Source organism: Zea mays, chromosome 3, assembly GCF_902167145.1.
Source record: "Zea mays cultivar B73 chromosome 3, Zm-B73-REFERENCE-NAM-5.0, whole genome shotgun sequence".
In the NCBI taxonomy this organism is placed as follows: domain Eukaryota; kingdom Viridiplantae; phylum Streptophyta; class Magnoliopsida; order Poales; family Poaceae; genus Zea; species Zea mays.
In genome coordinates this window covers 18,085,333-18,097,815 of record NC_050098.1, presented here as the reverse complement: position 1 = coordinate 18,097,815, position 12,483 = coordinate 18,085,333, and positions in this window count along the sequence as shown.

The window sequence follows — 12,483 nt, the reverse complement described above, 5'->3', positions numbered from 1 at the left end:
ATCAAGCTAGTGGTCCGATGCCTCGACGCTCGCGGTGACTCGCAGCTCGTCATCGACCAAGTCATGAAGAACTCCCACTGCCGCGACCCGAAGATGGAGGCCTACTGCGATGAGGTTCGTCGCTTGGAAGACAAGTTCTACGGGCTCGAGCTCAACCACATCGCCCGGCGCTACAACGAGACTGCGGATGAGCTGGCTAAAATAGCCTCGGGGCGGACAACGGTTCCCCCGGACGTCTTCTCCCGAGACCTGCATCAACCCTCCATCAAGATCGACGACACGTCTGAGCCCGAGGCACCCTCGGATCAGCCCGAGGTACCCTCGGCTCAGTCCGAGGCACCCTCGGCTCAGTCCGAGGCACCCTCGGCCCAACCTGAGGCACCCTCAGCTCGGCCCGAGGCATCCTCGGTTCAGCCCGAGGCATCCTCGTTTCAGCCCGAGGTACCCTCGGCCCTCGAGGGTGAGGCACTGCACGTCGAGGAGGAGCAAAGCGGGGTCACGCCTAATCGAAACTGGCAGACCCCGTACCTGCAATATCTCCACCGAGGAGAGCTACCCCTCGACCGAGCCGAAGCGCGGTAGTTGGCACGACGCGCCAAGTCGTTCGTCTTGCTGGGAGATGGGAAGGAGCTCTACCACCGCAGCCCCTTAGGCATCCTCCAGCGATGCATTTTCATCGCCAAAGGTCAGGAACTCCTACGAGACATACACTCGGGGGCTTGCGGCCATCACGCAGCACCTCGAGCCCTTGTCGGAAACGCCTTCCGACAAGGTTTCTACTGGCCGACGGCGGTGGCCGACGCCACTAGAATTGTCCGCACCTGCGAAGGGTGTCAGTTCTACGCGAGGCAAACCCACCTGCCCGCTCAGGCTCTGCAGACGATACCCATCACCTGGACTTTTGCCGTGTGGGGTCTGGACCTCGTTGGCCCTTTATAGAAGGCACCCGGGGGCTACACGCACCTGTTGGTCGCCATCGACAAATTCTCCAAGTGGATCGAGGTCCGACCCCTAAACAACATCAGATCCGAACATGTGGTGGCGTTCTTCACCAACATCATCCATCGCTTTGGGGTCCCGAACTCCATCATCACCGACAACGGCACCCAGTTCACCGGCAGAAAGTTCCTGGACTTCTGCGAGGATCACCACATCCGGGTGGACTGGGCCGCCGTGGCTCACCCCATGACGAATGGGCAAGTAGAGCGTGCCAACGACATGATTCTACAAGGGCTCAAGCCTCGGATCTACAACGACCTCAACAAGTTCGGCAAGCGATGGATGAAGAAACTCCCTTCGGTGGTCTGGAGTCTGAGGACAATGCCGAGCCAAGCCACGGGCTTCACGCCGTTCTTTCTAGTCTATGGGGCGAGGCCATCTTGCCCACAGACTTAGAATACGGTTCCCCGAGGACGAGGGCCTACGCCGACCAAAGCAACCAAGCTAGTCGAGAAGACTCGCTGGACCAGCTGGAAAAGGCTCGGGACCTGGCCTTACTACACTCGGCGCGGTACCAGCAGTCCCTGCGACGCTACCATGCCCGAGGGGTCCGGTCCCGAGACCTCCAGGTGGGTGACCTGGTGCTTCGGCTGCGACAGGACGCCCGAGGGCGGCACAAGCTCACGCCTCCCTGGGAATGGCCGTTCGTCATCGCCAAAGTTCTGAAGCCCGGAACGAACAAGCTGGCCGACAGTCAAGGCAAGGTCTACACCAACACTTGGAACATCCAACAGCTACGTCGCTTCTACCCTTAAGATGCTTTCAAGTTGTTCATATACCTCGCTCCCACGCAAAGTTTAGTCGTCAAGGAAGGGTCAGCCTTGCCTCGGCAAAGCCCGACCCTCCCTCGGGGGCTAAAAGGGGGGAACCCCCTATGCGTCGAAATTTTTCCTCGAAAAAAGATCCTTTCCGCCAGAATGTCTTTCGTGCTTTTCGACTACTTCGAAAGTGGATCTTGAAAACGACGGAGTACACGTAAGCAGCCAAGGCTGACCGAGCCGAGGGACTCCTACGCCTCCGGGATACGGATACCTCACTCATCACCTTCTACGATAAGTAACTCACGTTCGAATAAGTGATTCCACGGACCGAGCAAGTCTTCACGTTCGGAAGCTCTTCTGCCGAAGCGATTCTTTGGGCCTTCTCGACTGCGTCGGTGACAGAACCCCATGGACGGGCAAGAGCGCGCGTAAGCGGCAAGGCCGACCGAGCCGAGGGATTCCTACGCCTCCAGGATACGGATACCTCACTCATCACCTTCCGTGAAAAGCAACTCTCGCTCGCACAGACAATTCTGTTACCGACGAAAAAGTCCAGATACTCGAAACAAGAGGAAAAGAAGCGTAGCTTTACAACACGGCGAGGATGTGTTTGGGCCTCGGCGGCCGCAGAAAACACACGCTACAAGATAATCCGATCCTGCAGGCTCGGATCTTGACGGTTGAAGGGAGCAACAGCACCCTCGGCGTCAACTTCACCTTCGGCGAGGTCCGACCTAGCCTCGGACGGCGACGCGGTCCGAGGATCTCCACTCTGAAGGACGACTTCATCATCACGCCCGGGCCATCGCTGCCAGGGTCTCCTCCAAGAATCCGGCTCGAGCAGGTGACTCGGCCGATCACCCCGAGGCCTCGGCCAGCTATCCCCCAAAGACATCAGCCCGGCCCGAGGCCTCGGCAGATCAACTCCGGCGTCGGTCCCGCTAACGGACGACCTGGCCAGGCTCCGGCCGACCAAGTCTTCTTTTCGAGCCAACTCCGCCTCTGTCCGTGCTAACACCGCTACCCCTGGCTTCGGCTCATCGAAGAGCGGCCGAGGGGTTCCTTTAATTAAGCAAGAGAAGCCTTGGACAGCAAGGCCGACCGAGCCGAGGGACTCCTACGCCTCCGGGATACGGATACCTCACTCGTCACCTCTGTACGGGGCGACGCACGCTTGGTGAAGCGGTTCAGACAACCAACAGACGAGTCTTAGTGCTCGAAAATGAGGAAAAAACACGGCTCCGTGCCAAAAATACATACATGTTCAGGCCTCGACAGCCACAATGAACAAAAACACTGGCATTCAAGGTGCCATTACAAACAGAACTCCGATTCCACCTCCGCAGGTACGAACAACCCCACACGATTGGGGGGGCCTGCGGAGCAACGGAAGACCGACGAACGGCTCGCCGTCGCCCGCTCCAGCAGCGGCGACGACGACGACTTCTGCTCCGGGGGGCCGAACAGCAGCAGCGATGACCTCAGGGTGGATGCTGCTGCCATGAGGCCCTCGCCCGTGCCCAAACTCGTGAGGCAAGGACGGGCAGAAGGTCGTAGAGTTGGAGGTCGGTCCGTTGGCGGCCCCGGCTATCTCGTCGGCGGAAGAACCTCTTCCAGCTGCCATGGCGGAAGGCGGCGCCGGGAGCGGCTCCGAAGCCACTCAGGTCCGAGAGCCAGGCACGCGGCAGCTGCCAGCGCCACGAACGGCGAGCGCCCTTCCCCCCGATCGCTGAGGGAAGGAGCGGGCCACCGCCCACGCAGGGGCCGACCCCAACTCGGCACACTCCCCTCCCCAGCACCGGTGATGAAAATCCTTGAGGCTGAGGGAGGGGCAGAGGCCGCAGCCCGGCTTGCTTTCCCCCGCCATCGAACTGGAGGTCACCGTCTTGGGTGACCGCCGGTGGAGGGGTGCAGCCGGGCTGCATGATGAAAATCCTTGAAGTCGAATGATGGCTGAAAGGTACCAACTCACATGGAGTTGCGTTCCCCCAACGACAAGGCGGAAGGACTACGGGTGTCCCCCATCCGGGGGCTCGGAAGGCGGAAAGACACGATGCATAAGGGAGCGCGAAGGCATGATCGCCTTTCAAGGGGGTCACCCTCCTTTTAAAGGCGACTCTCCCTGCCTGTGTCCCCAGCCGTCGTGGGCTGAGTCTTCCCCAACACGCTCCAAGGTCCTCCCCCTACGGCGCGGGGGCTGGGTCCCACACGTCATGCAAGCTGGCCCTGAGCAGAAGAAGCCAAACCGACGCGCGCGGTGCATGCAACCGCCCAGCGGTTACAAGCGCCCCTCCACTTTCGCCCAGACCAGCGGGTGAAAGGGCGGGCAACCATGCAGGCGGCATGCAACCGCGCCAAGTGGGTGCGCCCCTCCGACTTCAAACGCGCCCAGCATGGGGGCCCACGCCCACGCGTCGTGCAACCGGCGCGCCGGTCGCTACGTGCAAGCAACTGCACCGCCACTCGCACCACTGCCGCGCCTCCTCGACTGCAGAACCAGTACCGTGACTCGAGGCGACCCAGCGCACGACCCAGCAGCACCAGCCAGGCGCAACGGTCAATGCGGCAAAAAATGGGCCGGCAGTAATGGCGGTGGCAGGCGAGAGCAGCGGTCACGTCGTCAGCCAAGCTTACGTCCCATCCTGGGGCAGTGAGAGAGCCCTTTCTCACGGCGTGAAGACGGCACGCCCGTGTTCCGTTCTTCGAACGGCTCGCGCACGCGCAACGGCCGCCCCGCGAACCACTCGCCCCGTCGCATTAACTCCGCGGCAGGCGGCGCCTCTGGCAGGGGAAGCGAGCGACGCTTCGCCTTCGCCATAATGACCGCGTCAAAAAAGGTACGCCACGTCATTCGATTTCGTGTCCTTTTCCTTTTCCTCTTTCTCTCTCTTACAACAGGGACCGGGAAAGGGGGATACCCCGAAAAGGACCCTTCTTTGTGAAGGAAACAGGCTCCGAGCCTCCCTACTGATCAGAGGTTCGAAGGCTGGCCCCTCGGAGGGGCTCAACAGCCGCCTCAGAGCGCGTGGGCTCCACACCCACTACTGGTCAGAGGTTCGAAGGCCGGCCCCTCGGAAGGGTTCCACGGCTGCCTCAGGCCACTCGGGCTCCGCGCCCACTACTGATCAGGGGTTCGAAGGTGGCCCTCGAAGGGTTCATAGTCGCTTCAGACATAGAGCGAGGGATGACCCTGGGTACGTTCGATACATAACCAAGGCTCGGGCTATGCTCCCGAGGTACCCTAGGACATTTCTGAGACCAGCGGGAACGATCTTGTAACGGAATCCCATCAGAGGGAGGCATCGAGCCCTCGGACCCCGTCGACAGGGGACCGGGTCCAGCAGATCACCCGCAGGTACTTTTGGGTGCGCCTCTGGGCCTCTAGCCGACCCCTAACAAATGGGGCACGAACGTCCGCTCGGATTACCCGCCAGCAGCTCACCGGAGACACCATGTTCGGCGCCCTCCGAGGGCAACATGGCACTCTCCCCCCCTCCTCCTTGCGGAAAGGCGACGCAGGGGCGTATGTAAAAAAAGTCGAGTCTGTCCCTGACCGTCCTCTCGCCCTGTGCAGAGGCTCGGGGGCTGCTCTCGCAAACCCGGCTCCGGCCAAACCGTTGACAGTGTCAACATACCAGCCCGAGAACTTGGGACCCGACCGTGCACCCGGGCTACGACCAGCTCGCATGAGGGAACGACCAGACCAGCCGAAGCATTGCACAAGGCATTAAGACCTCGGAGGAGTCAAACCGAGAAAGGCTGGTCCCCTTGCAAAAAAGTGCGACGAAAGCCTCCAAGCGAGTATTAACACTCCCTTCGAGGCTTGGGGGCTACTGTCGGGGACCATAATTAGGGGTACCCTCAAGGCTCCTGATTCTCAGCTGGTAACCCCCATCAGCATAATGCTGCAAAGGCCTGATGGGTGCGACTAAGTCAGGGATCGGTCCATTCGAGGGACTCGATCCCGCCTCGCCCGAGCCCAGCCTCGGGCAAGGGCAGCCGACCCCGGAGGATCTCCGTCTCACCCGAGGCCCCCTCCAGCGACGAACATACTTCCGACTCGTCCGAGGCCCAGTCTTCGCCAAGAAGCAACCCTGGCCGAATTGCCACGCCAACCGACCAAATCGCAGGGGCATTTAAATGCAAAGGTGGCCTGACACCTTTATCCTGACGCGTGTCCTCCAGTCGACAGAGCCGAAGTGACCGCAGTCACTTCGCCGCTCCACTGACCGGCCTGACAGAAGGACAGCGCCGCCTGCGCCGCTCCGACTGCTGTGCCACTCGACAGAGTGAGGCTGACAGGCAGTCAGGCCTAGCCTCAGGCACCATAGGAAACTCCGCTCCGCCCGACCCAGGGCTCGGACTCGGGCTCAGCCTCGGAAGACGGCGAACTCCGCTCCGCCCGACCCAGGGCTCGGACTCGGGCTCAGCCCCGGAAGACGGCGAACTCCGCTCCACCCGACCCAGGGCTCGGACTTGGGCTCAACCCCGGAAGACGGCGAACTCTGCTCCGCCCGACCCAGGGCTCGGACATGGGCTCAGCCCCGGAAGACGGCGAACTCCGCTCTGCCCGACCCAGGGCTCGAACTTGAGCTCAGCCCCAGAAGACGACGAACTCCACTTCGCCCGACCCCAGGGCTCGGACTCAGCCCTGGCCTCAGCCGACGGTCTCCGCCTCGCCCGACCCGGGGGCTCGGACTCGACCTCGGCCATGGAAGACAGACTCGACCTCGACCTCGGAGGAGCCTCCACATCACCCAATTTAGGGCGCGGACCGACCACGTCAATAGGAGGCGCCATCATTACCCTACCCCAAGCTGACTCAGGCTACGGGGAACAAGACCGGCGTCCCATCTGGCTCGCTCCGCCAGACAAGTAATGATGGCACCCCGCACGCTCTATGACGACGGCGGCTCTCAGCCCCCTTACGGAAGCAAGAGGACGTCAGCAAGGACTCAACAGCCCCGACAGCTGTCCTTCCGCCAGGCTCCAGCGCTCCTCCGACGGCCACGACACCACACGAACCGGGTGCCAAAACCTCTCCGGCTGCCACGATGGCATGTACTTAGGGCGCTAGCTCTCCTCCGCTAGACACGTAGCACTCTGCTACACCCCCATTGTACACCTGGATCCTCTCCTTACGCCTATAAAAGGAAGGACCAGGGCCCTCTTACAGAGGGTTGGCCGCGCGGGGAAGAGGACGGGACTAGCGCTCGCGTGAGGCCGCTCGCTCCCTCTCCCGCGTGGAACGCTTGTAACCCCCTACTGCAAGCGCACCCGACCTGGGCGCGGGACGAACACGAAGGCCACGGGATTTCCACCTCTCTCACGCCTCCTTTCCCCCCTTCGCGCTCGGCCTCACGCCGACCCATCTGGGCTGGGGCACGCGGCGACATTCTCACTCGTCAGCCCAGGGACCCCTCGGTCTCGAAACGCCGACACTATTGCACACCCACGAGGACGTTTCACAGCACGCGCGCACCATCGTTAAATGATGGTCATCATTTCAGTTGTCGCCACCTCGTTCGCCATCCTGCTTCTTTTCTCTTTCCCCTCATACCTCTGCCTCCACGCCACCCCATTCTCGGCAGAGGGCGTGGGAGCAGGCGCCTCCTCCCCGTGTTTGTCCGACACCGACCTGCGCAGTAGCTATTGCACACCCACGAGGACGTTTCACAGCACGCGCGCACCATCGTTTTTGCCATCGTCGGACGTCCCGTTCGTCTTCCCGGCCTTCGCGCTATTCTTCCTCCCCAACCTATTGACCCTGCCCACGGTCGCAGCTGCAAGCCGACCGACACTCGTCGACGCGGGTATGGAGAAAGTCGGTCTTGCTCCTAGCCTTTATTCGTGATGTGGGTACTAGAAAAACACCATCACGGATCCAAGCAAGAGCACAAGACACAAGATTTTATCTCGAGGTTCAGCCACACCACAAAGGTGTCCTACTCCTTGTTGAGTAGCCCACAAAGGGTTGGGTCTTTTCCAACCCTAATCCTTCACAACCCGACCACAAAGGTCAAGGGAAACCTTTTCTCAAATTTGCTCACAAAAGCGGGTGATACAAACTTCTTGGGGTCGTCCACAACTTTGGAGACTCCCAAGCAACCTCAATCTGTCGAGGAACTCGAAGGTTCCAAGAACAACAAGTTCGCACAAGAGATGTTTGCAACAAGCTTAACAGATGAGAAAGAGAGGGGAGAGGAAAAAACAAATCCGATAGTCACAAGCACAAACCTCACACCAAAGGGGCTCCTTTAATCGATTGATTCAAGAACTAGATCGGGAGAGATAGATGGAGAGTGCTTTGTCTCAAGTTAGGTGAACAATAAGTGTGAGGAGTGACTAGGGTAAGTGAGGGGAGAGGTATGAGGGGGTATTTATAAAGCCTCCCCAAAAAGAGTCGTTAGGCTAAACTTTTTTGCGCAGGGCCGGTTGAACTACCCTTAGATCCAGTTCAACCGCCTGGTAGTCAGATTGGCAGTCAGTCTGCCAGTCAGACTGACAGACTCTAGGTCAGACTATAGGTGTACATTCGGGCCATCCAGCCCAGCCCCGCCTAGGCCTAAAAAGGCTTGACCATTTTAAATTTTGGGCTGGAACGACCCGTTTGAATTTTGGGCCATGCCGGGCTGGCCCACGGCCGGGCACGTAATTGCTTAAACGTGCCGGGCTCATATCGGGCAGCCCGAAATTATAAAAAGCTCGAAATTCAATTTTTGGCCCGAAATTCACATGAGGGCCTGAAATTCACATCAGAGCCCTAAATTCAAAACAAATTTAATAAAACAAATAAAAGATAAGACAAATAAATTTGACCAAAAGCAAACTTAATATTTGCATTAAGTTACCAGAGCTATGCAATGACTACCTCGTTAAAAAATCGTTTTGTTAGAAAGAAAAAGAGTATAATCAGTTCTATACATAGTTCGTAAGTTCAGTTCATTATCTAATGTTCATAACAAAAGTAAAATTACATCAAATACTTTAATTCAAAGCTACAAAAAACATCTAACTAGCATCATCAATAGCTTTGTGTCTTTTATGAAAGTGTAGAATGAAGTGTGGTTTTAATGAATATATGAGCATTTTTGCCTCTATATGGGCCATTCCGTGCCTGCCTTTAAACGGGTTGTGCTCGTGCCCATTCATCGACGCGACCTTGGCCCAAACCCGGTCCGATATATCAGGCTGTGCTGGCCAGACACTAAAATATTTCGGGTCGTGTCGTGCTGGGCTGAGCCTTTTTCGTGCTTTGGGGCAGCCCATCAGGCCCGACTCAAATGTACACCTATATGTCAAACTGGTCAGCTGGCCCTGACACCGGTTGAACTGCCCCTAGGGCCGGTTCAACCGCCTGGTGGTCATACTGACACTCAGTCTACCAGTCACTGCATGTCAGACTAGTTAGTTGGCCCTAACACTGGTTGAACCAGCCCTAGGGCCGGTTCAACTGATATTGACCAATGTAGGAGAGAAAACCTAGGTTGGACTAGCCTGGAGGCAGGTTCAACTGGTTTTGACCAGAGAGTTTCTTAGTTGAATTTAAGTTCATATCATTTGAAGTCAAGTTTAACTCAGCTGAAGAAAAGCTCAGCTCAGCTGAATTCAAGTTCAACACAACTGAAGAAAAGCTCAACACAGCTGAAGTCAAGTTCAAATGTTTTTTAATAGGAACACTCTATGTTTCTAAAACCTAACCTCCAACGAACACATAGAGTGTCCAAAGAATTTTGGTTTTCAAATAGCTTTTAAATTTTAGAGGCTTAAGCAATAGCAAACACCATTACTTGTGCGAGAACTATCAAGGAAGAAATAACTCCCAAGGGGCCTAGGAGCAGTTGGAGCTTCATTTGGAAGCTCCCAGCCTTCCCTATATGCGTGTGCACTGGACTGTCCGGTGGCACACCAGACAGTGCATAGTGCAAAAGTCACCAGATTGTTGATTAGCTGCCTTCCTTTTCTAGGGGCACCAGACTGTCCAGTGGTGGGCATCAGACTGTCTAGTGTGCCCAGATAGCCGTTGGACGCTATGGCAGTCGTGAAGTAGTCATTGTAGATTCATCACCAGAATGTCCGGTGATCAGGCCCGGATGGTCCGATGAATTAGAGCCGAGGAGCCCGAGGCCGAGAAGTTTGAGCCGTATAGTCACCTGACTGTCTGGTGCACACCAAAAAGTCCGGTGGGCGGCACCGGACATTCCGGTGCTGCCCAGACCAGCCCATTTTCCTCTTTATTGTGCCAGACTTCTTAACTCATTTTTAGCTTGTCTTGAGAAGTTTCCTAGCACTCAAATGAACATTGTTAGCAACTAAAACAATTAACTAAGTGCTAGAATCATACCTTTGCAACTTCATTTCAATAGGATTTGCAATATGTGCAAACTCAAGTCCAAAAAGTACTTTTCTTTACAAAATGAGTTAGAGCCCAAACACAAGTACTAGAAACATGGTAAAGGACCTATGCAACATATTTAGAAGTGCAAACCTCACACTTATACATTTTCACAAAGTTGCATACTTAGGTCCATGTTTGTGCTCTTTTGGACTCGACATCTTCAATTTGCTCTTTATATACATGCGCTCATGCTCACATAAAGATTGTTAGTTCAAGGTGGTGTGTTGAGCATTTAATCACCAAAACACTTAGAAATGACCCAAGGGCACATTTCTCTTTCAATCTCCCCCATTTTGGTGATTTATACCGACACACCTCAAGCAACTCAAAACTCACTAGATTAACCAAATATGAGCCAACTTTTGCAAATTGAAGTCAAATCAAACACCAATAGAATAAGAATGGGATTTGGCATATTCGAATCATTTTGCCACCACTTGGTTTGTTTTCGTAAAACAAATTCATTTACTTACTTCAAGGTCAAAACACTCTAGTTTTGCAAATCAAACCATTTTTCAAGACTAGTGTTGATGAAAAGCCAAAAGCTCTCCCTTTTCCCATAAGAAAGATTTCTCCCCCACAAGAGAGTAGTTTTGCAAACGGAGGGCTCCTCTTGCAGTCAGGAGGGTTTTGATAAAAAAGGACAAGTTCAAAACACGATATTTTTTAAAACTCATAAGTGTCGGTTGATCTAGTTGCTTTGGCCTTAATTTCTCCCTTTTGGCATTAAGCACCAAAACAGAGAAACTAGCGACCTTAAACCTCATTGCCACACCAAAAAATGTGAATTAAGTGCAAAAGGCAATTGTAGCATCCCAAAAATTCAAATCCTGAAATTTTCTCAAACTCACCCTAAATTCAAAATGAATTTCAAGTTTCATTTCAAAATGTTTGTTTGCGAGTTGATATCAACAAATAAAATATAGTGGTCTATATTATCTCCAAAATCCTCCTCAAAATATCCTACAAATATTTTCTGAGTGATCCCCCTCAAATTCTTTCCAGAAATACTGCCCAGATATTTCCCTAGTGACCCCCTTCAAGTTCTTTCCAGAAATATTGCCCAAATATTCCACCGATATATCTCCAAGTATTTTCCTCTTGAGAAATACCTTCAGAATCATTTTTCAAGTCCCTACAAATATTTTCTTCATAACTTTCCTCATGCCCATACGTATACGTATGCCTCCAGTGTCATACGGTGAGCTCTACAAGATAATTACACTTATACAAGACAAATACATGCTAACCTCCCACTAATCCTCTCATCCCTCCCCCTAATCCCCCCACCATGGCTATAAATAGAGGGGCAAGGGCCTCCTCTCATCCCACCCCAAGCCATTTCATGGCAACTCTCTCCCCCCCCACACACCCACTCCATGTTCCACACAAGCACACACTAGCACAAGGATCGTTCGATCGTTCTTCGATCGTTCGTCCCCTGTTCTTATTTTTTTCGTTCGTCCGATCGTTCATGGTTCGTTCGTCCGTTCGTCCGATCGTTCGATCGTTCGTCCGTTCGTTCGTCCAAATAATCTTTTTCCTACCGTTATGCTGCCGAAATTCCGATCGTTCGTTCGTTCGATCATTCGATCGTTCATCGTTCGTTCATAGTTCCTATTCATCGTTCATCGTTCGTTCATAGTCCCTATTCATCGTTCTTCCAGATAATCTTTGTCCTGCCGTTATGCTGCCGAAATTCTGATCGTTCGTTCGTTCGATCATTCGATCGTTCATCGTTCGTTCATAGTCCCTATTCATCGTTCATCGTTCGTTCATAGTCCCTATTCATCGTTCTTCCAGATAATCTTTGTCCTGCCGTTATGCTGCCGAAATTCCGATCGTTCGTTCGTACGATCATTCGATCGTTCGTCCGTTCGTTCGTCCAAATAATCTTTTCCTGCCGTTATGCTGCCGAAATTCCGATCGTTCGTTCGTCCGATCATACGATCGTTCGTTCGTTCGTTCATACGAACTATTCACTATCACTATTCACCATTACTATTCACATACAATATTCATCATCGTTACTATTTATCATTACTATTCATCGTCGTTACTATTCATCGATGATATCTATAATTACTTTTCCATCGCCACTATTCATCGTTACTAATCATCGTTACTATTCATCGGTCATCTAGTCATCCCAAATTTCAACTACTCATCCATCATGCTGTCCAGTCCACCTAAGACCAGCCAGACCCATATTCCAGTCATACGAACTCCGGTGACTGTGATTTTCCTTCCAGTGGGAACTTCCCATCTGGTCACCCATCCCAGGTTTCTCCAAGTTGAGCACGCTTAACTTTGAGATTCCTTCGA